At 54.2% G+C, this 23,170-nt stretch overlaps 9 non-coding genes across 9 annotated transcripts; all 9 read right to left on the bottom strand.

Annotated features, from left to right (window-relative positions):
* Window positions 1–1,636: 1,636 nt before the first annotated feature.
* LOC130847059 (small nucleolar RNA SNORD115) lies at window positions 1,637–1,717 on the bottom strand. Its single transcript, XR_009051854.1, has one exon. It is a non-coding gene; the product is annotated as a small nucleolar RNA SNORD115 (small nucleolar RNA).
* Window positions 1,718–4,223: 2,506 nt separating this feature from the next.
* LOC130847061 (small nucleolar RNA SNORD115) lies at window positions 4,224–4,304 on the bottom strand. The gene has a single exon (XR_009051856.1). It is a non-coding gene; the product is annotated as a small nucleolar RNA SNORD115 (small nucleolar RNA).
* A 2,506-nt stretch (window positions 4,305–6,810) lies between these two features.
* Window positions 6,811–6,891, bottom strand: LOC130847020 (small nucleolar RNA SNORD115). The gene has a single exon (XR_009051815.1). It is a non-coding gene; the product is annotated as a small nucleolar RNA SNORD115 (small nucleolar RNA).
* A 2,506-nt stretch (window positions 6,892–9,397) lies between these two features.
* On the bottom strand, window positions 9,398–9,478 carry LOC130847021 (small nucleolar RNA SNORD115). The gene has a single exon (XR_009051816.1). It is a non-coding gene; the product is annotated as a small nucleolar RNA SNORD115 (small nucleolar RNA).
* A 2,506-nt stretch (window positions 9,479–11,984) lies between these two features.
* On the bottom strand, window positions 11,985–12,065 carry LOC130847023 (small nucleolar RNA SNORD115). Its single transcript, XR_009051818.1, has one exon. It is a non-coding gene; the product is annotated as a small nucleolar RNA SNORD115 (small nucleolar RNA).
* A 2,505-nt stretch (window positions 12,066–14,570) lies between these two features.
* LOC130846940 (small nucleolar RNA SNORD115) lies at window positions 14,571–14,651 on the bottom strand. The gene has a single exon (XR_009051735.1). It is a non-coding gene; the product is annotated as a small nucleolar RNA SNORD115 (small nucleolar RNA).
* A 2,506-nt stretch (window positions 14,652–17,157) lies between these two features.
* Window positions 17,158–17,238, bottom strand: LOC130847024 (small nucleolar RNA SNORD115). The gene has a single exon (XR_009051819.1). It is a non-coding gene; the product is annotated as a small nucleolar RNA SNORD115 (small nucleolar RNA).
* Window positions 17,239–19,744: 2,506 nt separating this feature from the next.
* On the bottom strand, window positions 19,745–19,825 carry LOC130847025 (small nucleolar RNA SNORD115). The gene has a single exon (XR_009051820.1). It is a non-coding gene; the product is annotated as a small nucleolar RNA SNORD115 (small nucleolar RNA).
* A 2,511-nt stretch (window positions 19,826–22,336) lies between these two features.
* On the bottom strand, window positions 22,337–22,417 carry LOC130846861 (small nucleolar RNA SNORD115). The gene has a single exon (XR_009051656.1). It is a non-coding gene; the product is annotated as a small nucleolar RNA SNORD115 (small nucleolar RNA).
* Between the last annotated feature and the right edge of the window lie 753 nt (window positions 22,418–23,170).

Raw genomic sequence — 23,170 nt, forward strand, 5'->3', positions numbered from 1 at the left:
GCCACAGGCCTCTATCTGTATGCAGAACCCATGAAAGGGCCTGTCTGAAAAACTGGCCTATCTGAAGGCCCATGATCCCTCACAGAGACCTGGGAAACCCCATTCCAGCAAGGGACCAGCCCTTCAGCTCTCACAAGAGCCAAGAGCATCTAGCTGCCAAGTCCCTGATGAAGGGTCCTTGTTGCCTCTCACCACCTCCAGGCCTGGCCCCACATCCTCCCAACCAACACTTCTTGGAAGTCACTCAAGCACACCCCACAACTGACCATAAGCTCAGTCCATCCTCGTGCTCTGCCTCGACATGCACAGAGATCTGCGTGGTTGCTCCCCAGGGCAACACGTAATGAAATGGTGCCTCCATGCTCAGTCTTACTACACTTCAGGTCAATCGAGTTGAATTTCAAGACCCGCATTCCGATCTGGTGGATGGGGAGCCATGTCAAGCATTCCTCCTTGGGGACCACAGAGATTCCCAAACAGGGCCAATTTCTTCTGTGGCAGCATTCCCTACTGTGACCCGTGCAAGGCCACCAAACAACAGCCATGCAGCTACACCCTCCTCAGCCCACATCCCGGGACCACCCCTCCCCTTCAGGTCAACAGGGCCTCACGATGGACATGATAACGGGATGCCCAAGGGCTCTGCAAAGCCTTCATGGGGGAATGGACACCCAGAAGCCTTTTCTCCTCTGGAGGGGGCTCTCTGACAAACCAGTGGCTTCCGGAGAGGACGACCAACCCAGGAGAAGCTATGGTCCTGTGTATGCATGCAGACCCCATCAGAGGCCCCATTCGGATCAAGTGGCTCCAACAAAGCACCATGATCCCTCACAGAGTCCTGGCACAACCCCATTGAAGACCACGGCATGGCTTCCAGCCCTTGAAATAACCAGCAGCATCCTGCTTCCAAGCACCTGAGGATAGGCTCCTGCCTGCCTCTCACCATCTCTAGGCAGGGGGCATGAGCCTTCCCTACTGGCAGGTTTTGGGAAGCCATAAAGCACACACCACAAGGGACCATTCCCTCAGTTGGTGATCATACTCTGACGCTAGGTGCACAGAGGTCTCTAGAGATGTTCCGCCTGGGGCCAAGGAAGAAAACACTGCCTCGATGTGCTCTCTGACTAGAATACAGCTGTAATGAAGGCATGTGAGTGCACCAGATGTGAGCCCATAAATTTGGGGCAGCAGCAGACATTCCTCCTTGGTAGGCAGGAGGTTGCCAAAAGACTACCCTGTACTGGCTGCTGTGAGGGCGGCCAGCCCATAGTTCAAAATTCTCTGGGGCCTATCGGTAGCAACCAAAAGAGGCACTCACTGCGGAACATTCTGGCTGTGGTGAGCCCATGCCAAGGCTTGGCCTGAAACACAAAATTCAAAGCAGAAAGGCTTAAGGAAAGACTCCACCCATGGCTTCAGAACATGTGGGCCCTGGCACTATGGAGCAGGATAGAAAACCACAGGTGGCAACACATCTTGGATATGTGGAATCCTCCTACACTGGGAGGAGTCTCAAGGGATTTCCTCGAGCGAGAGGCTGCTCCAACACCCACACCCAAACCCACACACACACCCACACCCAGGGCTCTGCAATGGACCAAAAATGCAGGCCATCCTGCCCCTGGATCCCTCTGTTAGGCCTCAGCGTAATCCTATTGAGCATGATTTTTTGGTCATCAGCTCTCTTCAGGACCATATGAGTTCTCATCCTCAACCCAACTGAGGCCCTCCTCACTCACCTGCGCCCTGCCACATGTGAAGGCTTACCTCAGATGCTTCCTGGAAAGAAGGATGCCTGAAGGGATGTGCCATTCTGTCGAATCCACGTGCTGGGCCAAGGCTCATGGTGATTGCCCTAGGGAACATAGGCCAAACACAGATCTTCATTTCTCTGGGGACGATGGCTGCCAAGAGGTGAGAAGGACAGCTGTGAGAACTCCAACTCCATGCTAGATGCATTGGGGGACGTGTGTGCCACACGCTCATGCATCGAATGATGCTACAAGAAATACCTGCAGCAATACATCCAGGAACATAGGGCCCAAATGTACCTCCACGCAGAGACAGGAACACATAGCTGAAACGCATACAAACAGCTCCCTACATAGCTTCCTTCCTGCCTCCCTTCCTCCAGAATGCTCTAGCTCCCTCCCTTTCGACCCTCGTCCTTGGCTCACTCCCTCAATCCATCCATACATACAAAGATGAAGGCATGAGTGGACAGGTGGATCAATGCCATCTTATGTACCTTAATACTGTGTCAGGGGCAGATGAAAGAACCAGTACGTATATGTCTCCCCAGGGAAGGACTAGCCTCATGGATCCTCTAGTCAACACAAGGCCTGGCACCAGGTCTGCTTGGTGGGGAAAACACTGGGGGCGTTTCTGGGGGGAATGGAGACATTCCTCTGGGCCCGACCCTGGTGTGGGCAAGCGTGTGCTGGCCGATGTCACACTCGGCTTGTCCATGTGCACAACACCCAGACAATGAGGCCTTTATGTCCCACACAGTGGACATTCACAGGAGCTGGAGGGAGCTCTCTTGGTAGCCAGTGGCTCCCGTAGAGGAAGGCCAGCACAAGAGATGCCACAGGCCTCTATCTGTATGCAGAACCCATGAAAGGGCCTGTCTGAATAAACTGGCCTATCTGAAGGCCCATGATCCCTGACAGAGACCTGGGAAACCCCATTCCAGCAAGGGACCAGCCCTTCAGCTCTCACAAGAGCCAAGAGCATCTAGCTGCCAAGTCCCTGATGAAGGGTCCTTGTTGCCTCTCACCACCTCCAGGCCTGGCCCCACATCCTCCCAACCAACACTTCTTGGAAGTCACTCAAGCACACCCCACAACTGACCATAAGCTCAGTACATCCTCGTGCTCTGCCTCGACATGCACAGAGATCTGCGTGGTTGCTCCCCAGGGCAACACGTAATGAAATGGTGCCTCCATGGTCAGTCTTACTACACTTCAGGTCAATCGAGTTGAATTTCAAGACCCGCATTCCGATCTGGTGGATGGGGAGCCATGTCAAGCATTCCTCCTTGGGGACCACAGAGATTCCCAAACAGGGCCAATTTCTTCTGTGGCAGCATTCCCTACTGTGACCCGTGCAAGGCCACCAAACAACAGCCATGCAGCTACACCCTCCTCAGCCCACATCCCGGGACCACCCCTCCCCTTCAGGTCAACAGGGCCTCACGATGGACATGATAACGGGATGCCCAAGGGCTCTGCAAAGCCTTCATGGGGGAATGGACACCCAGAAGCCTTTTCTCCTCTGGAGGGGGCTCTCTGACAAACCAGTGGCTTCCGGAGAGGACGACCAACCCAGGAGAAGCTATGGTCCTGTGTATGCATGCAGACCCCATCAGAGGCCCCATTCGGATCAAGTGGCTCCAACAAAGCACCATGATCCCTCACAGAGTCCTGGCACAACCCCATTGAAGACCACGGCATGGCTTCCAGCCCTTGAAATAACCAGCAGCATCCTGCTTCCAAGCACCTGAGGATAGGCTCCTGCCTGCCTCTCACCATCTCTAGGTAGGGGGCATGAGCCTTCCCTACTGGCAGGTTTTGGGAAGCCATAAAGCACACACCACAAGGGACCATTCCCTCAGTTGGTGATCATACTCTGACGCTAGGTGCACAGAGGTCTCTAGAGATGTTCCGCCTGGGGCCAAGGAAGAAAACACTGCCTCGATGTGCTCTCTGACTAGAATACAGCTGTAATGAAGGCATGTGAGTGCACCAGATGTGAGCCCATAAATTTGGGGCAGCAGCAGACATTCCTCCTTGGTAGGCAGGAGGTTGCCAAAAGACTACCCTGTACTGCCTGCTGTGAGGGCGGCCAGCCCATAGTTCAAAATTCTCTGGGGCCTATCGGTAGCAACCAAAAGAGCCACTCACTGCGGAACATTCTGGCTGTGGTGAGCCCATGCCAAGGCTTGGCCTGAAACACAAAATTCAAAGCAGAAAGGCTTAAGGAAAGACTCCACCCATGGCTTCAGAACATGTGGGCCCTGGCACTATGGAGCAGGATAGAAAACCACAGGTGGCAACACATCTTGGATATGTGGAATCCTCCTACACTGGGAGGAGTCTCAAGGGATTTCCTCGAGCGAGAGGCTGCTCCAACACCCACACCCAAACCCACACACACACCCACACCCAGGGCTCTGCAATGGACCAAAAATGCAGGCCATCCTGCCCCTGGATCCCTCTGTTAGGCCTCAGCGTAATCCTATTGAGCATGATTTTTTGGTCATCAGCTCTCTTCAGGACCATATGAGATCTCATCCTCAACCCAACTGAGGCCCTCCTCACTCACCTGCGCCCTGCCACATGTGAAGGCTTACCTCAGATGCTTCCTGGAAAGAAGGATGCCTGAAGGGATGTGCCATTCTGTCGAATCCACGTGCTGGGCCAAGGCTCATGGTGATTGCCCTAGGGAACATAGGCCAAACACAGATCTTCATTTCTCTGGGGACGATGGCTGCCAAGAGGTGAGAAGGACAGCTGTGAGAACTCCAACTCCATGCTAGATGCATTGGGGGACGTGTGTGCCACACGCTCATGCATCGAATGATGCTACAAGAAATACCTGCAGCAATACATCCAGGAACATAGGGCCCAAATGTACCTCCAAGCAGAGACAGGAACACATAGCTGAAACGCATACAAACAGCTCCCTACATAGCTTCCTTCCTGCCTCCCTTCCTCCAGAATGCTCTAGCTCCCTCCCTTTCGACCCTCGTCCTTGGCTCACTCTCTCCATCCATCCATACATACAAAGATGAAGGCATGAGTGGACAGGTGGATCAATGCCATCTTATGTACCTTAATACTGTGTCAGGGGCAGATGAAAGAACCAGTACGTATATGTCTCCCCAGGGAAGGACTAGCCTCATGGATCCTCTAGTCAGCACAAGGCCTGGCACCAGGTCTGCTTGGTGGGGAAAACACTGGGGGCGTTTCTGGGGGGAATGGAGACATTACTCTGGGCCCGACCCTGGTGTGGGCAAGCGTGTGCTGGCCGATGTCACACTCGGCCTGTCCATGTGCACAACACCCAGACAATGAGGCCTTTATGTCCCACACAGTGGACATTCACAGGAGCTGGAGGGAGCTCTCTTGGTAGGCAGTGGCTCCCGTAGAGGAAGGCCAGCACAAGAGATGCCACAGGCCTCTATCTGTATGCAGAACCCATGAAAGGGCCTGTCTGAGTAAACTGGCCTATCTGAGGGCCCATGATCCCTCACAGAGACCTGGGAAACCCCATTCCAGCAAGGGACCAGCCCTTCAGCTCTCACAAGAGCCAAGAGCATCTAGCTGCCAAGTCCCTGATGAAGGGTCCTTGTTGCCTCTCACCACCTCCAGGCCTGGCCCCACATCCTCCCAACCAACACTTCTTGGAAGTCACTCAAGCACAACCCACAACTGACCATAAGCTCAGTACATCCTCGTGCTCTGCCTCGACATGCACAAAGATCTGCGTGGTTGCTCCCCAGGGCAACACGTAATGAAATGGTGCCTCCATGCTCAGTCTTACTACACTTCAGGTCAATCGAGTTGAATTTCAAGGCCCGCATTCCGATCTGGTGGATGGGGAGCCATGTCAAGCATTCCTCCTTGGGGACCACAGAGATTCCCAAACAGGGCCAATTTCTTCTGTGGCAGCATTCCCTACTGTGGCCCGTGCAAGGCCACCAAACAACAGCCATGCAGCTACACCCTCCTCAGCCCGCATCCCGGGACCACCCCTCCCCTTCAGGTCAACAGGGCCTCACGATGGACATGATAACGGGATGCCCAAGGGCTCTGCAAAGCCTTCATGGGGGAATGGACACCCAGAAGCCTTTTCTCCTCTGGAGGGGGCTCTCTGACAAACCAGTGGCTTCCGGAGAGGACGACCAACCCAGGAGAAGCTATGGTCCTGTGTATGCATGCAGACCCCATCAGAGGCCCCATTCGGATCAAGTGGCTCCAACAAAGCACCATGATCCCTCACAGAGTCCTGGCACAACCCCATTGAAGACCACGGCATGGCTTCCAGCCCTTGAAATAACCAGCAGCATCCTGCTTCCAAGCACCTGAGGATAGGCTCCTGCCTGCCTCTCACCATCTCTAGGTAGGGGGCATGAGCCTTCCCTACTGACAGGTTTTGGGAAGCCATAAAGCACACACCACAAGGGACCATTCCCTCAGTTGGTGATCATACTCTGACGCTAGGTGCACAGAGGTCTCTAGAGATGTTCCGCCTGGGGCCAAGGAAGAAACCACTGCCTCGATGTGCTCTCTGACTAGAATACAGCTGTAATGAAGGCATGTGAGTGCACCAGATGTGAGCCCATAAATTTGGGGCAGCAGCAGACATTCCTCCTTGGTAGGCAGGAGGTTGCCAAAAGACTACCCTGTACTGGCTGCTGTGAGGGCGGCCAGCCCATAGTTCAAAATTCTCTGGGGCCTATCGGTAGCAACCAAAAGAGCCACTCACTGCGGAACATTCTGGCTGTGGTGAGCCCATGCCAAGGCTTGGCCTGAAACACAAAATTCAAAGCAGAAAGGCTTAAGGAAAGACTCCACCCATGGCTTCAGATCATGTGGGCCCTGGCACTATGGAGCAGGATAGAAAACCACAGGTGGCAACACATCTTGGATATGTGGAAGCCATCTACACTGGGAGGAGTCTCAAGGGATTTCCTCGAGCGAGAGGCTGCTCCAACACCCACACCCAAACCCACACACACACCCACACCCAGGGCTCTGCAATGGACCAAAAATGCAGGCCATCCTGCCCCTGGATCCCTCTGTTAGGCCTCAGCGTAATCCTATTGAGCATGATTTTTTGGTCATCAGCTCTCTTCAGGACCATATGAGTTCTCATCCTCGACCCAACTGAGGCCCTCCTCACTCACCTGCGCCCTGCCACATGTGAAGGCTTACCTCAGATGCTTCCTGGAAAGAAGGATGCCTGAAGGGATGTGCCATTCTGTCGAATCCACGTGCTGGGCCAAGGCTCATGGTGATTGCCCTAGGGAACATAGGCCAAACACAGATCTTCATTTCTCTGGGGACGATGGCTGCCAAGAGGTGAGAAGGACAGCTGTGAGAACTCCAACTCCATGCTAGATGCATTGGGGGACGTGTGTGCCACACGCTCATGCATCGAATGATGCTACAAGAAATACCTGCAGCAATACATCCAGGAACATAGGGCCCAAATGTACCTCCACGCAGAGACAGGAACACATAGCTGAAACGCATACAAACAGCTCCCTACATAGCTTCCTTACTGCCTCCCTTCCTCCAGAATGCTCTAGCTCCCTCCCTTTCGACCCTCATCCTTAGCTCACTCCCTCCATCCATCCATACTTACAAAGATGAAGGCATGAGTGGACAGGTGGATCAATGCCATCTTATGTACCTTAATACTGTGTCAGGGGCAGATGAAATAACCAGTACGTATATGTCTCCCCAGGGAAGGACTAGCCTCATGGATCATCCAGGCAGCACAAGGCCTGGCACCAGGTCTGCTTGGTGGGGAAAACACTGGGGGTGTTTCTGGGGGGAATGGAGACATTGCTCTGGGCCCGACCCTGGTGTGGGCAAGCGTGTGCTGGCCGATGTCACACTCGGCTTGTCCATGTGCACAACACCCAGACAATGAGGCCTTTATGTCCCACACAGTGGACATTCACAGGAGCTGGAGGGAGCTCTCTTGGTAGGCAGTGGCTCCCGTAGAGGAAGGCCAGCCCAAGAGATGCCACAGGCCTGTATCTGTATGCAGAACCCATGAAAGGGCCTGTCTGAGTAAACTGGCCTATCTGAGGGCCCATGATCCCTCACAGAGACCTGGGAAACCCCATTCCAGCAAGGGACCAGCCCTTCAGCTCTCACAAGAGCCAAGAGCATCTAGCTGCCAAGTCCCTGATGAAGGGTCCTTGTTGCCTCTCACCACCTCCAGGCCTGGCCCCACATCCTCCCAACCAACACTTCTTGGAAGTCACTCAAGCACACCCCACAACTGACCATAAGCTCAGTCCATCCTCGTGCTCTGCCTCGACATGCACAGAGATCTGCGTGGTTGCTCCCCAGGGCACCACGTAATGAAATGGTGCCTCCATGCTCAGTCTTACTACACTTCAGGTCAATCGAGTTGAATTTCAAGGCCCGCATTCCGATCTGGTGGATGGGGAGCCATGTCAAGCATTCCTCCTTGGGGACCACAGAGATTCCCAAACAGGGCCAATTTCTTCTGTGGCAGCATTCCCTACTGTGGCCCGTGCAAGGCCACCAAACAACAGCCATGCAGCTACACCCTCCTCAGCCCACATCCCGGGACCACCCCTCCCCTTCAGGTCAACAGGGCCTCACGATGGACATGATAACGGGATGCCCAAGGGCTCTGCAAAGCCTTCATGGGGGAATGGACACCCAGAAGCCTTTTCTCCTCTGGAGGGGGCTCTCTGACAAACCAGTGGCTTCCGGAGAGGACGACCAACCCAGGAGAAGCTATGGTCCTGTGTATGCATGCAGACCCCATCAGAGGCCCCATTCGGATCAAGTGGCTCCAACAAAGCACCATGATCCCTCACAGAGTCCTGGCACAACCCCATTGAAGACCACGGCATGGCTTCCAGCCCTTGAAATAACCAGCAGCATCCTGCTTCCAAGCACCTGAGGATAGGCTCCTGCCTGCCTCTCACCATCTCTAGGCAGGGGGCATGAGCCTTCCCTACTGGCAGGATTTGGGAAGCCATAAAGCACACACCACAAGGGACCATTCCCTCAGTTGGTGATCATACTCTGACGCTAGGTGCACAGAGGTCTCTAGAGATGTTCCGCCTGGGGCCAAGGAAGAAAACACTGCCTCGATGTGCTCTCTGACTAGAATACAGCTGTAATGAAGGCATGTGAGTGCACCAGATGTGAGCCCATAAATTTGGGGCAGCAGCAGACATTCCTCCTTGGTAGGCAGGAGGTTGCCAAAAGACTACCCTGTACTGGCTGCTGTGAGGGCGGCCAGCCCATAGTTCAAAATTCTCTGGGGCCTATCGGTAGCAACCAAAAGAGCCACTCACTGCGGAACATTCTGGCTGTGGTGAGCCCATGCCAAGGCTTGGCCTGAAACACAAAATTCAAAGCAGAAAGGCTTAAGGAAAGACTCCACCCATGGCTTCAGAACATGTGGGCCCTGGCACTATGGAGCAGGATAGAAAACCACAGGTGGCAACACATCTTGGATATGTGGAATCCTCCTACACTGGGAGGAGTCTCAAGGGATTTCCTCGAGCGAGAGGCTGCTCCAACACCCACACCCAAACCCACACACACACCCACACCCAGGGCTCTGCAATGGACCAAAAATGCAGGCCATCCTGCCCCTGGATCCCTCTGTTAGGCCTCAGCGTAATCCTATTGAGCATGATTTTTTGGTCATCAGCTCTCTTCAGGACCATATGAGTTCTCATCCTCGACCCAACTGAGGCCCTCCTCACTCACCTGCGCCCTGCCACATGTGAAGGCTTACCTCAGATGCTTCCTGGAAAGAAGGATGCCTGAAGGGATGTGCCATTCTGTCGAATCCACGTGCTGGGCCAAGGCTCATGGTGATTGCCCTAGGGAACATAGGCCAAACACAGATCTTCATTTCTCTGGGGACGATGGCTGCCAAGAGGTGAGAAGGACAGCTGTGAGAACTCCAACTCCATGCTAGATGCATTGGGGGACGTGTGTGCCACACGCTCATGCATCGAATGATGCTACAAGAAATACCTGCAGCAATACATCCAGGAACATAGGGCCCAAATGTACCTCCACGCAGAGACAGGAACACATAGCTGAAACGCATACAAACAGCTCCCTACATAGCTTCCTTCCTGCCTCCCTTCCTCCAGAATGCTCTAGCTCCCTCCCTTTCGACCCTCGTCCTTGGCTCACTCTCTCCATCCATCCATACATACAAAGATGAAGGCATGAGTGGACAGGTGGATCAATGCCATCTTATGAACCTTAATACTGTGTCAGGGGCAGATGAAATAACCAGTACGTATATGTCTCCCCAGGGAAGGACTAGCCTCATGGATCCTCTAGTCAGCACAAGGCCTGGCACCAGGTCTGCTTGGTGGGGAAAACACTGGGGGCGTTTCTGGGGGGAATGGAGACATTGCTCTGGGCCCGACCCTGGTGTGGGCAAGCGTGTGCTGGCCGATGTCACACTCGGCTTGTCCATGTGCACAACACCCAGACAATGAGGCCTTTATGTCCCACACAGTGGACATTCACAGGAGCTGGAGGGAGCTCTCTTGGTAGGCAGTGGCTCCCGTAGAGGAAGGCCAGCACAAGAGATGCCACAGGCCTCTATCTGTATGCAGAACCCATGAAAGGGCCTGTCTGAGTAAACTGGCCTATCTGAGGGCCCATGATCCCTCACAGAGACCTGGGAAACCCCATTCCAGCAAGGGACCAGCCCTTCAGCTCTCACAAGAGCCAAGAGCATCTAGCTGCCAAGTCCCTGATGAAGGGTCCTTGTTGCCTCTCACCACCTCCAGGCCTGGCCCCACATCCTCCCAACCAACACTTCTTGGAAGTCACTCAAGCACACCCCACAACTGACCATAAGCTCAGTCCATCCTCGTGCTCTGCCTCGACATGCACAGAGATCTGCGTGGTTGCTCCCCAGGGCAACACGTAATGAAATGGTGCCTCCATGCTCAGTCTTACTACACTTCAGGTCAATCGAGTTGAATTTCAAGACCCGCATTCCGATCTGGTGGATGGGGAGCCATGTCAAGCATTCCTCCTTGGGGACCACAGAGATTCCCAAACAGGGCCAATTTCTTCTGTGGCAGCATTCCCTACTGTGGCCCGTGCAAGGCCACCAAACAACAGCCATGCAGCTACACCCTCCTCAGCCCACATCCCGGGACCACCCCTCCCCTTCAGGTCAACAGGGCCTCACGATGGACATGATAACGGGATGCCCAAGGGCTCTGCAAAGCCTTCATGGGGGAATGGACACCCAGAAGCCTTTTCTCCTCTGGAGGGGGCTCTCTGACAAACCAGTGGCTTCCGGAGAGGACGACCAACCCAGGAGAAGCTATGGTCCTGTGTATGCATGCAGACCCCATCAGAGGCCCCATTCGGATCAAGTGGCTCCAACAAAGCACCATGATCCCTCACAGAGTCCTGGCACAACCCCATTGAAGACCACGGCATGGCTTCCAGCCCTTGAAATAACCAGCAGCATCCTGCTTCCAAGCACCTGAGGATAGGCTCCTGCCTGCCTCTCACCATCTCTAGGCAGGGGGCATGAGCCTTCCCTACTGGCAGGTTTTGGGAAGCCATAAAGCACACACCACAAGGGACCATTCCCTCAGTTGGTGATCATACTCTGACGCTAGGTGCACAGAGGTCTCTAGAGATGTTCCGCCTGGGGCCAAGGAAGAAAACACTGCCTCGATGTGCTCTCTGACTAGAATACAGCTGTAATGAAGGCATGTGAGTGCACCAGATGTGAGCCCATAAATTTGGGGCAGCAGCAGACATTCCTCCTTGGTAGGCAGGAGGTTGCCAAAAGACTACCCTGTACTGGCTGCTGTGAGGGCGGCCAGCCCATAGTTCAAAATTCTCTGGGGCCTATCGGTAGCAACCAAAGGAGCCACTCACTGCGGAACATTCTGGCTGTGGTGAGCCCATGCCAAGGCTTGGCCTGAAACACAAAATTCAAAGCAGAAAGGCTTAAGGAAAGACTCCACCCATGGCTTCAGAACATGTGGGCCCTGGCACTATGGAGCAGGATAGAAAACCACAGGTGGCAACACATCTTGGATATGTGGAATCCTCCTACACTGGGAGGAGTCTCAAGGGATTTCCTCGAGTGAGAGGCTGCTCCAACACCCACACCCAAACCCACACACACACCCACACCCAGGGCTCTGCAATGGACCAAAAATGCAGGCCATCCTGCCCCTGGATCCCTCTGTTAGGCCTCAGCGTAATCCTATTGAGCATGATTTTTTGGTCATCAGCTCTCTTCAGGACCATATGAGTTCTCATCCTCGACCCAACTGAGGCCCTCCTCACTCACCTGCGCCCTGCCACATGTGAAGGCTTACCTCAGATGCTTCCTGGAAAGAAGGATGCCTGAAGGGATGTGCCATTCTGTCGAATCCACGTGCTGGGCCAAGGCTCATGGTGATTGCCCTAGGGAACATAGGCCAAACACAGATCTTCATTTCTCTGGGGACGATGGCTGCCAAGAGGTGAGAAGGACAGCTGTGAGAACTCCAACTCCATGCTAGATGCATTGGGGGACGTGTGTGCCACACGCTCATGCATCGAATGATGCTACAAGAAATACCTGCAGCAATACATCCAGGAACATAGGGCCCAAATGTACCTCCACGCAGAGACAGGAACACATAGCTGAAACGCATACAAACAGCTCCCTACATAGCTTCCTTCCTGCCTCCCTTCCTCCAGAATGCTCTAGCTCCCTCCCTTTCGACCCTCGTCCTTGGCTCACTCTCTCCATCCATCCATACATACAAAGATGAAGGCATGAGTGGACAGGTGGATCAATGCCATCTTATGTACCTTAATACTGTGTCAGGGGCAGATGAAAGAACCAGTACGTATATGTCTCCCCAGGGAAGGACTAGCCTCATGGATCCTCTAGTCAGCACAAGGCCTGGCACCAGGTCTGCTTGGTGGGGAAAACACTGGGGGCGTTTCTGGGGGGAATGGAGACATTCCTCTGGGCCCGACCCTGGTGTGGGCAAGCGTGTGCTGGCCGATGTCACACTCGGCTTGTCCATGTGCACAACACCCAGACAATGAGGCCTTTATGTCCCACACAGTGGACATTCACAGGAGCTGGAGGGAGCTCTCTTGGTAGGCAGTGGCTCCCGTAGAGGAAGGCCAGCACAAGAGATGCCACAGGCCTCTATCTGTATGCAGAACCCATGAAAGGGCCTGTCTGAAAAACTGGCCTATCTGAAGGCCCATGATCCCTCACAGAGACCTGGGAAACCCCATTCCAGCAAGGGACCAGCCCTTCAGCTCTCACAAGAGCCAAGAGCATCTAGCTGCCAAGTCCCTGATGAAGGGTCCTTGTTGCCTCTCACCACCTCCAGGCCTGGCCCCACATCCTCCCAACCAACACTTCTTGGAAGTCACTCAAGCACACCCCACAACTGACCATAAGCTCAGTCCATCCTCGTGCTCTGCCTCGACATGCACAGAGATCTGCGTGGTTGCTCCCCAGGGCAACACGTCATGAAATGGTGCCTCCATGCTCAGTCTTACTACACTTCAGGTCAATCGAGTTGAATTTCAAGACCCGCATTCCGATCTGGTGGATGGGGAGCCATGTCAAGCATTCCTCCTTGGGGACCACAGAGATTCCCAAACAGGGCCAATTTCTTCTGTGGCAGCATTCCCTACTGTGGCCCGTGCAAGGCCACCAAACAACAGCCATGCAGCTACACCCTCCTCAGCCCACATCCCGGGACCACCCCTCCCCTTCAGGTCAACAGGGCCTCACGATGGACATGATAACGGGATGCCCAAGGGCTCTGCAAAGCCTTCATGGGGGAATGGACACCCAGAAGCCTTTTCTCCTCTGGAGGGGGCTCTCTGACAAACCAGTGGCTTCCGGAGAGGACGACCAACCCAGGAGAAGCTATGGTCCTGTGTATGCATGCAGACCCCATCAGAGGCCCCATTCGGATCAAGTGGCTCCAACAAAGCACCATGATCCCTCACAGAGTCCTGGCACAACCCCATTGAAGACCACGGCATGGCTTCCAGCCCTTGAAATAACGAGCAGCATCCTGCTTCCAAGCACCTGAGGATAGGCTCCTGCCTGCCTCTCACCATCTCTAGGCAGGGGGCATGAGCCTTCCCTACTGGCAGGATTTGGGAAGCCATAAAGCACACACCACAAGGGACCATTCCCTCAGTTGGTGATCATACTCTGACGCTAGGTGCACAGAGGTCTCTAGAGATGTTCCGCCTGGGGCCAAGGAAGAAAACACTGCCTCGATGTGCTCTCTGACTAGAATACAGCTGTAATGAAGGCATGTGAGTGCACCAGATGTGAGCCCATAAATTTGGGGCAGCAGCAGACATTCCTCCTTGGTAGGCAGGAGGTTGCCAAAAGACTACCCTGTACTGGCTGCTGTGAGGGCGGCCAGCCCATAGTTCAAAATTCTCTGGGGCCTATCGGTAGCAACCAAAAGAGCCACTCACTGCGGAACATTCTGGCTGTGGTGAGCCCATGCCAAGGCTTGGCCTGAAACACAAAATTCAAAGCAGAAAGGCTTAAGGAAAGACTCCACCCATGGCTTCAGAACATGTGGGCCCTGGCACTATGGAGCAGGATAGAAAACCACAGGTGGCAACACATCTTGGATATGTGGAATCCTCCTACACTGGGAGGAGTCTCAAGGGATTTCCTCGAGCGAGAGGCTGCTCCAACACCCACACCCAAACCCACACACACACCCACACCCAGGGCTCTGCAATGGACCAAAAATGCAGGCCATCCTGCCCCTGGATCCCTCTGTTAGGCCTCAGCGTAATCCTATTGAGCATGATTTTTTGGTCATCAGCTCTCTTCAGGACCATATGAGTTCTCATCCTTGACCCAACTGAGGCCCTCCTCACTCACCTGCGCCCTGCCACATGTGAAGGCTTACCTCAGATGCTTCCTGGAAAGAAGGATGCCTGAAGGGATGTGCCATTCTGTCGAATCCACGTGCTGGGCCAAGGCTCATGGTGATTGCCCTAGGGAACATAGGCCAAACACAGATCTTCATTTCTCTGGGGACGATGGCTGCCAAGAGGTGAGAAGGACAGCTGTGAGAACTCCAACTCCATGCTAGATGCATTGGGGGACGTGTGTGCCACACGCTCATGCATCGAATGATGCTACAAGAAATACCTGCAGCAATACATCCAGGAACATAGGGCCCAAATGTACCTCCACGCAGAGACAGGAACACATAGCTGAAACGCATACAAACAGCTCCCTACATAGCTTCCTTCCTGCCTCCCTTCCTCCAGAATGCTCTAGCTCCCTCCCTTTCGACCCTCGTCCTTGGCTCACTCTCTCCATCCATCCATACATACAAAGATGAAGGCATGAGTGGACAGGTGGATCAATGCCATCTTATGTACCTTAATACTGTGTCAGGGGCAGATGAAAGAACCAGTACGTATATGTCTCCCCAGGGAAGGACTAGCCTCATGGATCCTCCAGTCAGCACAAGGCCTGGCACCAGGTCTGCTTGGTGGGGAAAACACTGGGGGCGTTTCTGGGGGGAATGGAGACATTCCTCTGGGCCCGACCCTGGTGTGGGCAAGCGTGTGCTGGCCGATGTCACACTCGGCTTGTCCATGTGCACAACACCCAGACAATGAGGCCTTTATGTCCCACACAGTGGACATTCACAGGAGCTGGAGGGAGCTCTCTTGGTAGGCAGTGGCTCCCGTAGAGGAAGGCCAGCCCAAGAGATGCCACAGGCCTCTATCTGTATGCAGAACCCATGAAAGGGCCTGTCTGAGTAAACTGGCCTATCTGAGGGCCCATGATCCCTCACAGAGACCTGGGAAACCCCATTCCAGCAAGGGACCAGCCCTTCAGCTCTCACAAGAGCCAAGAGCATCTAGCTGCCAAGTCCCTGATCAAGGGTCCTTGTTGCCTCTCACCACCTCCAGGCCTGGCCCCACATCCTCCCAACCAACACTTCTTGGAAGTCACTCAAGCACACCCCACAACTGACCATAAGCTCAGTACATCCTCGTGCTCTGCCTCGACATGCACAGAGATCTGCGTGGTTGCTCCCCAGGGCAACACGTAATGAAATGGTGCCTCCATGCTCAGTCTTACTACACTTCAGGTCAATCGAGTTGAATTTCAAGGCCCGCATTCCGATCTGGTGGATGGGGAGCCATGTCAAGCATTCCTCCTTGGGGACCACAGAGATTCCCAAACAGGGCCAATTTCTTCTGTGGCAGCATTCCCTACTGTGGCCCATGCAAGGCCACCAAACAACAGCCATGCAGCTACACCCTCCTCAGCCCACATCCCGGGACCACCTCTCCCCTTCAGGTCAACAGGGCCTCACGATGGACATGATAACGGGATGCCCAAGGGCTCTGCAAAGCCTTCATGGGGGAATGGACACCCAGAAGCCTTTTCTCCTCTGGAGGGGGCTCTCTGACAAACCAGTGGCTTCCGGAGAGGACGACCAACCCAGGAGAAGCTATGGTCCTGTGTATGCATGCAGACCCCATCAGAGGCCCCATTCGGATCAAGTGGCTCCAACAAAGCACCATGATCCCTCACAGAGTCCTGGCACAACCCCATTGAAGACCACGGCATGGCTTCCAGCCCTTGAAATAACCAGCAGCATCCTGCTTCCAAGCACCTGAGGATAGGCTCCTGCCTGCCTCTCACCATCTCTAGGCAGGGGGCATGAGCCTTCCCTACTGGCAGGTTTTGGGAAGCCATAAAGCACACACCACAAGGGACCATTCCCTCAGTTGGTGATCATACTCTGACGCTAGGTGCACAGAGGTCTCTAGAGATGTTCCGCCTGGGGCCAAGGAAGAAAACACTGCCTCGATGTGCTCTCTGACTAGAATACAGCTGTAATGAAGGCATGTGAGTGCACCAGATGTGAGCCCATAAATTTGGGGCAGCAGCAGACATTCCTCCTTGGTAGGCAGGAGGTTGCCAAAAGAGTACCCTGTACTGGCTGCTGTGAGGGCGGCCAGCCCATAGTTCAAAATTCTCTGGGGCCTATCGGTAGCAACCAAAAGAGCCACTCACTGCGGAACATTCTGGCTGTGGTGAGCCCATGCCAAGGCTTGGCCTGAAACACAAAATTCAAAGCAGAAAGGCTTAAGGAAAGACTCCACCCATGGCCTCAGAACATGTGGGCCCTGGCACTAGGGAGCAGGATAGAAAACCACAGGTGGCAACACATCTTGGATATGTGGAATCCTCCTACACTGGGAGGAGTCTCAAGGGATTTCCTCGAGCGAGAGGCTGCTCCAACACCCACACCCAAACCCACACACACACCCACACCCAGGGCTCTGCAATGGACCAACAATGCAGGCCATCCTGCCCCTGGATCCCTCTGTTAGGCCTCAGCGTAATCCTATTGAGCATGATTTTTTGGTCATCAGCTCTCTTCAGGACCATATGAGTTCTCATCCTCGACCCAACTGAGGCCCTCCTCACTCACCTGCGCCCTGCCACATGTGAAGGCTTACCTCAGATGCTTCCTGGAAAGAAGGATGCCTGAAGGGATGTGCCATTCTGTCGAATCCACGTGCTGGGCCAAGGCTCATGGTGATTGCCCTAGGGAACATAGGCCAAACACAGATCTTCATTTCTCTGGGGACGATGGCTGCCAAGAGGTGAGAAGGACAGCTGTGAGAACTCCAACTCCATGCTAGATGCATTGGGGGACGTGTGTGCCACACGCTCATGCATCGAATGATGCTACAAGAAATACCTGCAGCAATACATCCAGGAACATAGGGCCCAAATGTACCTCCACGCAGAGACAGGAACACATAACTGAAACGCATACAAACAGCTCCCTACATAGCTTCCTTCCTGCCTCCCTTGCTCCAGAATGCTCTAGCTCCCTCCCTTTCGACCCTCGTCCTTGGCTCACTCCCTCCATCCATCCATACTTACAAAGATGAAGGCATGAGTGGACAGGTGGATCAATGCCATCTTATGTACCTTAATACTGTGTCAGGGGCAGATGAAATAACCAGTACGTATATGTCTCCCCAGGGAAGGACTAGCCTCATGGATCCTCCAGGCAGCACAAGGCCTGGCACCAGGTCTGCTTGGCGGGGAAAACACTGGGGGTGTTTCTGGGGGGAATGGAGACATTCCTCTGGGCCCCACCCTGGTGTGGGCAAGCGTGTGCTGGCCGATGTCACACTCGGCTTGTCCATGTGCACAACACCCAGACAATGAGGCCTTTATGTCCCACACAGTGGACATTCACAGGAGCTGGAGGGAGCTCTCTTGGTAGGCAGTGGCTCCCGTAGAGGAAGGCCAGCCCAAGAGATGCCACAGGCCTGTATCTGTATGCAGAACCCATGAAAGGGCCTGTCTGAGAAAACTGGCCTATCTGAGGGCCCATGATCCCTCACAGAGACCTGGGAAACCCCATTCCAGCAAGGGACCAGCCCTTCAGCTCTCACAAGAGCCAAGAGCATCTAGCTGCCAAGTCCCTGATGAAGGGTCCTTGTTGCCTCTCACCACCTCCAGGCCTGGCCCCACATCCTCCCAACCAACACTTCTTGGAAGTCACTCAAGAAGACCCCACAACTGACCATAAGCTCAGTCCATCCTCGTGCTCTGCCTCGACATGCACAGAGATCTGCATGGTTGCTCCCCTGGGCAACACGTAATGAAATGGTGCCTCCATGGTCAGTCTTACTACACTTCAGGTCAATCGAGTTGAATTTCAAGGCCCGCATTCCGATCTGGTGGATGGGGAGCCATGTCAAGCATTCCTCCTTGGGGACCACAGAGATTCCCAAACAGGGCCAATTTCTTCTGTGGCAGCATTCCCTACTGTGGCCCGTGCAAGGCCACCAAACAACAGCCATGCAGCTACGCCCTCCTCAGCCCACATCCCGGGACCACCTCTCCCCTTCAGGTCAACAGGGCCTCACGATGGACATGATAACGGGATGCCCAAGGGCTCTGCAAAGCCTTCATGGGGGAATGGACACCCAGAAGCCTTTTCTCCTCTGGAGGGGGCTCTCTAATAAGCCAGTGGCTTCCGGAGAGGTCGACCAACCCAGGATAAGCTATGGTCCTGTGTATGCATGCAGACCCCATCAGAGGCCCCATTCGGATCAAGTGGCTCCAACAAAGCACCATGATCCCTCACAGAGTCCTGGCACAACCCCATTGAAGACCACGGCATGGCTTCCAGCCCTTGAAATAACCAGCAGCATCCTGCCTCCAAGCACCTGAGGATGGGCTCCTGCCTGCCTCTCACCATCTCTAGGCAAGGGGCATGAGCCTTCCCTACTGACAGGTTTTGGGAAGCCATAAAGCACACACCACAAGGGACCATTCCCACAGTTGGGGATCATACTCTGGCGCTAGGTGCACAGAGGTCTCTAGAGATGTTCCGCCTGGGGCCAAGGAAGAAAACACTGCCTCGATGTGCTCTCTGACTAGAATACAGCTCTAATGAAGGCATGTGAGTGCACCAGATGTGAGCCCATAAATTTGGGGCAGCAGCAGACATTCCTCCTTGGTAGGCAGGAGGTTGCCAAAAGACTACCCCGTACTGGCTGCTGTGAGGGCGGCCAGCCCATAGTTCAAAATTCTCTGGGGCCTATCGGCAGCAACCAAAAGAGCCACTCACTGCCGAACATTTTGGCTGTGGTGAGTCCATTCCAAGGCTTGGCCTGAAACACAAAATTCAAAGCAGAAAGGCTTAAGGAAAGACTCCACCCATGGCTTCAGAACATGTGGGCCCTGGCACTATGCAGCAGGATAGAAAACCAAAGGTGGCAACACATCTTGGATATGTGGAAGCCATCTACACTGGGAGGAGTCTCAAGGGATTTCCTCGAGCGAGAGGCTGCTCCAACACCCACACCCAAACCCACACACACACCCACACCCAGGGCTCTGCAATGGACCAACAATGCAGGCCATCCTGCCCCTGGATCCCTCTGTTAGGCCTCAGCGTAATCCTATTGAGCATGATTTTTTGGTCATCAGCTCTCTTCAGGACCATATGAGTTCTCATCCTCGACCCAACTGAGGCCCTCCTCACTCACCTGCGCCCTGCCACATGTGAAGGCTTACCTCAGATGCTTCCTGGAAAGAAGGATGCCTGAAGGGATGTGCCATTCTGTCGAATCCACGTGCTGGGCCAAGGCTCATGGTGATTGCCCTAGGGAACATAGGCCAAACACAGATCTTCATTTCTCTGGGGACGATGGCTGCCAAGAGGTGAGAAGGACAGCTGTGAGAACTCCAACTCCATGCTAGATGCATTGGGGGACGTGTGTGCCACACGCTCATGCATCGAATGATGCTACAAGAAATACCTGCAGCAATACATCCAGGAACATAGGGCCCAAATGTACCTCCACGCAGAGACAGGAACACATAACTGAAACGCATACAAACAGCTCCCTACATAGCTTCCTTCCTGCCTCCCTTGCTCCAGAATGCTCTAGCTCCCTCCCTTTCGACCCTCGTCCTTGGCTCACTCCCTCCATCCATCCATACTTACAAAGATGAAGGCATGAGTGGACAGGTGGATCAATGCCATCTTATGTACCTTAATACTGTGTCAGGGGCAGATGAAATAACCAGTACGTATATGTCTCCCCAGGGAAGGACTAGCCTCATGGATCCTCCAGGCAGCACAAGGCCTGGCACCAGGTCTGCTTGGCGGGGAAAACACTGGGGGTGTTTCTGGGGGGAATGGAGACATTCCTCTGGGCCCCACCCTGGTGTGGGCAAGCGTGTGCTGGCCGATGTCACACTCGGCTTGTCCATGTGCACAACACCCAGACAATGAGGCCTTTATGTCCCACACAGTGGACATTCACAGGAGCTGGAGGGAGCTCTCTTGGTAGGCAGTGGCTCCCGTAGAGGAAGGCCAGCCCAAGAGATGCCACAGGCCTGTATCTGTATGCAGAACCCATGAAAGGGCCTGTCTGAGAAAACTGGCCTATCTGAGGGCCCATGATCCCTCACAGAGACCTGGGAAACCCCATTCCAGCAAGGGACCAGCCCTTCAGCTCTCACAAGAGCCAAGAGCATCTAGCTGCCAAGTCCCTGATGAAGGGTCCTTGTTGCCTCTCACCACCTCCAGGCCTGGCCCCACATCCTCCCAACCAACACTTCTTGGAAGTCACTCAAGAAGACCCCACAACTGACCATAAGCTCAGTCCATCCTCGTGCTCTGCCTCGACATGCACAGAGATCTGCATGGTTGCTCCCCTGGGCAACGCGTAATGAAATGGTGCCTCCATGGTCAGTCTTACTACACTTCAGGTCAATCGAGTTGAATTTCAAGGCCCGCATTCCGATCTGGTGGATGGGGAGCCATGTCAAGCATTCCTCCTTGGGGACCACAGAGATTCCCAAACAGGGCCAATTTCTTCTGTGGCAGCATTCCCTACTGTGGCCCGTGCAAGGCCACCAAACAACAGCCATGCAGCTACGCCCTCCTCAGCCCACATCCCGGGACCACCTCTCCCCTTCAGGTCAACAGGGCCTCACGATGGACATGATAACGGGATGCCCAAGGGCTCTGCAAAGCCTTCATGGGGGAATGGACACCCAGAAGCCTTTTCTCCTCTGGAGGGGGCTCTCTAATAAGCCAGTGGCTTCCGGAGAGGTCGACCAACCCAGGATAAGCTATGGTCCTGTGTATGCATGCAGACCCCATCAGAGGCCCCATTCGGATCAAGTGGCTCCAACAAAGCACCATGATCCCTCACAGAGTCCTGGCACAACCCCATTGAAGACCACGGCATGGCTTCCAGCCCTTGAAATAACCAGCAGCATCCTGCCTCCAAGCACCTGAGGATGGGCTCCTGCCTGCCTCTCACCATCTCTAGGCAGGGGGCATGAGCCTTCCCTACTGACAGGTTTTGGGAAGCCATAAAGCACACACCACAAGGGACCATTCCCTCAGTTGGGGATCATACTCTGGCGCTAGGTGCACAGAGGTCTCTAGAGATGTTCCGCCTGGGGCCAAGGAAGAAAACACTGCCTCGATGTGCTCTCTGACTAGAATACAGCTCTAATGAAGGCATGTGAGTGCACCAGATGTGAGCCCATAAATTTGGGGCAGCAGCAGACATTCCTCCTTGGTAGGCAGGAGGTTGCCAAAAGACTACCCTGTACTGGCTGCTGTGAGGGCGGCCAGCCCATAGTTCAAAATTCTCTGGGGCCTATCGGTAGCAACCAAAAAGCCACTCACTGCGGAACATTCTGGCTGTGGTGAGCCCATGCCAAGGCTGGGCCTGAAACAGAAAATTCAAAGCAGAAAGGCTTTAGGAAAGGCTCCACCCATGGCCTCAGAACATGTGGGCCCTGGCACTATGGAGCAGGATAGAAAACCAAAGGTGGTAACACATCTTGGATATGTGGAAGCCTCCTACACTGGGAGGAGTCTCAAGGGATTTCCTCGAGGGAGAGGCTGCTCCAACACCCACAACCACACACACACCCACACACACACCCACACCCAGGGCTTTGCAATGGACCAAAAATGCAGGCCATCCTGCCCCTGGATCCCTCTGTTAGGCCTCAGCATAATCCTATTGAGCATGATTTTTTGGTCATCAGCTCTCTTCAGGACCATATGAGTTCTCATCATCGACCCAACTGAGGCCCTCCTCACTCAGCTGTGCCCTACCACTTGTGAAGGCTTACTTCAGATGCTTCCTGGAAAGAAGGATGCCTGAAGGGATGTGCCATTCTGGTGAATCGACGTGCTGGGCCAAGGCTCATGGTGATAGCCCTAGGGAACATAGGCCAAACACAGATCTTCATTTCTCTGGGGACGATGGCTGCCAAGAGGTGAGAAGGACAGCTGTGAGAACTCCAACTCCATGCTAGATGCATTGGGGGACGTGTGTGCCACATGCTCATGCATCGAATGATGCTACAAGAAATACCTGCAGCAATACATCCAGGAACATAGGGCCCAAATGTAGCTCCACACAGCGAAAGGAACACATAGCAGAAACGCATACAAACAGCTCCCTACATAGCTTCCTTCCTGCCTCCCTTCCTCCAGAATGCTCTAGCTCCCTCCCTTTCGACCCTCGTCCTTGGCTCACTTCCTCCATCCATCCATACTTACAAAGATGAAGGCATGAGTGGACAGGTGGATCAATGCCATCTTATGTACCTTAATACTGTGTCAGGGGCAGATGAAGGAACCAGTACGTATATGTCTCCCCAGGGAAGGACTAGCCTCATGGATCCTCCAGGCAGCACAAGGCCTTGCAACAGGTCTGCTAGGTGGGGAAAACACTGGGGGTGTTTCTGGGGGGATTGGAGACATTCCTCTGGGCCCCACCCTGGTGTGGGCAAGCGTGTGCTGGCCGATGTCACACTCTGCTTGTCCATG

Source organism: Hippopotamus amphibius, chromosome 2, assembly GCF_030028045.1.
Source record: "Hippopotamus amphibius kiboko isolate mHipAmp2 chromosome 2, mHipAmp2.hap2, whole genome shotgun sequence".
Lineage (NCBI taxonomy): Eukaryota > Metazoa > Chordata > Mammalia > Artiodactyla > Hippopotamidae > Hippopotamus > Hippopotamus amphibius.